Source organism: Oncorhynchus tshawytscha, linkage group LG10 (assembly GCF_018296145.1).
Source record: "Oncorhynchus tshawytscha isolate Ot180627B linkage group LG10, Otsh_v2.0, whole genome shotgun sequence".
In the NCBI taxonomy this organism is placed as follows: domain Eukaryota; kingdom Metazoa; phylum Chordata; class Actinopteri; order Salmoniformes; family Salmonidae; genus Oncorhynchus; species Oncorhynchus tshawytscha.
In genome coordinates this window covers 10305376-10307875 of record NC_056438.1, presented here as the reverse complement: position 1 = coordinate 10307875, position 2500 = coordinate 10305376, and the positions used below count along the sequence as shown (strand labels likewise).

The 2500-nt window shown below is 45.7% G+C and overlaps 1 protein-coding gene across 1 annotated transcript in view; it reads right to left on the bottom strand.

Annotated features, from left to right (window-relative positions):
* LOC112235095 (protein Shroom4) overlaps positions 1-2500 on the bottom strand; it is a 110594-nt gene that overhangs the window by 72334 nt on the left and 35760 nt on the right. The gene's annotated exons all lie outside the window — the stretch shown is intronic.

Genomic DNA, 2500 nt, shown 5'->3' with positions numbered 1-2500 from the left:
GACAGACAGAGAGAGAGAGAGAGAGACATACAGAGAGAGACATACAGAGAGAGTGAGAGAGAGAGACAGAGATAGAGAGACAGACAGACAGACAGAGAGAGAGAGAAGTGGAGAGAGAGAGACATACAGAGAGAGAGAGATGAAATACATGTATTTTACACACAGCTGCTTTAGATCCAAGTCAAACAGAGTCACCACAAGTACACTGAATACATTTCTTTTGTCAGATTCTTGGTTGCTTTCAGCAATAACATGTCCCATACTCTTCCATCCCAAGTCAAGCCTTCAATTCTGTTATGCTGCATCTGCAAAGACACCCTAATATGTCCAGTGCATTACCTCTGACCAGGGCCCACTGAGGTCCCATTCAGACAGGCCCAGTCCTTCACTCCAACCAGCTCACTGTCCCCTTGGAAACACAAAACCCCACAACATTCTGGAACACACCGCCCAGTAAGAAACATTCTGAATCCGTCCCAAATGGCACCCTATTCCCTACATAGTGCACTACTTTAAACCAGAGCTCTATGGGACCCTATTCCCTACATAGTGCACTACTTTAGACCAGAGCTCTAGAGAGAATAGAGTCCAGTTTGGGAAGCACACTCAGTCATTCCACATTCCCATCCTGTGGTCATTGAAAAGGTTTGTCTCTGGTTTGGTCAGCATTGTGTATGTTAATAAGGTATTGTTGAATATGTGGTGACTGACTGGGTTAACATTAGGTACACTATATTACCAAAAGTATGTGGACACCTGATCGTTGAACATCTCTTTTCAAAAACAGGGGCATTAATATGGAGTTGGTCCCCCCTTTGCTGCTATAAAAGCCTCCACTCTTCTGGGAAGACTTTCCACTAGATGTTGGAACATTGCTGCAGGGACTTGGTTCCATTCAGCCACAAGCATTAGTGAGGTTGGGCACTGATGTTGGGCGATTAGGCCTGGCTCGCAGTCAGCATTCCAATTCATCACAAAGGTGTTCAATGGGGTTGAGGTCAGGGCTCTGTGCAGGCCAGTCAGGTTCTTCCACACCGTTCTCGACAAACCATTTCTGTATGAACCTTGCTTTCTGCATGGGGGCATTGTCATGCTGAAACAGGAAAGGGGCTTCCCAAAACTGTTACCACACGGTTGGAAGTACAGAATCATCTAGAATATCATTGTTTGCTGTAGCGTTAAGATTTCCCTTCACTGGAACTAAGGGGCCCAAACCATGAAAAACAGCCCCAGACCATTATTCCTCACACACAGATCTGTTGGTTATGTGGTGAAGGACTGGATTAGAAGTGTTTTCCATCTGCTGTCCGTCTCTCTCTCTCTCTCTCTCTCTCTCTCTCTGGGTTAGCAGTGTTTTCCATCTGCTGTCCGTCTCTCGCTCTCTTTCTCTCTCTCTCTCTGGGTTAGCAGTGTTTTCCATCTGCTCCGTCTCTCGCTCTCTTTCTCTCTCTCTCTCTGGGTTAGCAGTGTTTTCCATCTGCTGTCCGTCTCTCTCTCTCTCTGGGTTAGCAGTGTTTCCATCTGCTGTCCATCTCTCTCTCTCTCTCTGGGTTAGCAGTGTTTTCCATCTGCTGTCCGTCTCTCGCTCTCTTTCTCTCTCTCTCTCTGGGTTAGCAGTGTTTTCCATCTGCTGTCCGTCTCTCTCTCTCTGGGTTAGCAGTGTTTTCCATCTGCTGTCCGTCTCTGGGTTAGCAGTGTTTTCCATCTGCTGTCATCTCTCTCTCTCTGGGTTAGCAGTGTTTTCCATCTGCTGTCCGTCTCTCTCTCTCTCTCTGGGTTAGCAGTGTTTTCCATCTGCTGTCCGTCTCTCTCTCTCTCTGGGCTAGCAGTGTTGTCCATCTGCTGTCGGCTAATCAGCCGGTTAAAGACATTGTCTAACTTCATTAAATACTACTTTTCATTTCAAAGTTTCAACTTGCTGGTCCGTCGAGCCCTCTCCCACTAGATTAAACAATATGCATCTTCTGGTGATCTAGGCGCATGTCAATCACAAAGCGAGCGATGACGGACAGTCCGTCTCTCTCTCCCTCTCTGAAATATATTTATTTGCCCGAGTTTATCTCAAGACAACTTATTGAAGAGGCAAAAGAGATTGCTCCTGTCTGTGCACTTTATGTAACCATTAGCGATGATGCTAATGGTAGTTGGAAGGGCAGTCCCAAAAACCTTCTCAATTAAACCTTCTCCATGAAACCTTCTCCATGAAACCTTCTCCATTAAACCTTCTCCATTAAACCTTCTCCATGAAACCTTCTCCATTAAACCTTCTCCATTAAACCTTCTCCATTAAACCTTCTCCATGAAACCTTCTCCATGAAACCTTCTCCATGAAACCTTCTCCATTAAACCTTCTCCATGAAACCTTCTCCATTAAACCTTCTCCATTAAACCTTCTCCGTTAAACCTTCTGTGTTGAAAGAGAGAGACAAGAGAGAGGGAGAGATAACAGACGGAGAGAGAGAGAGAGAGAGAGAGAGAGAGAGAGAGAGAGAGAGAGAAA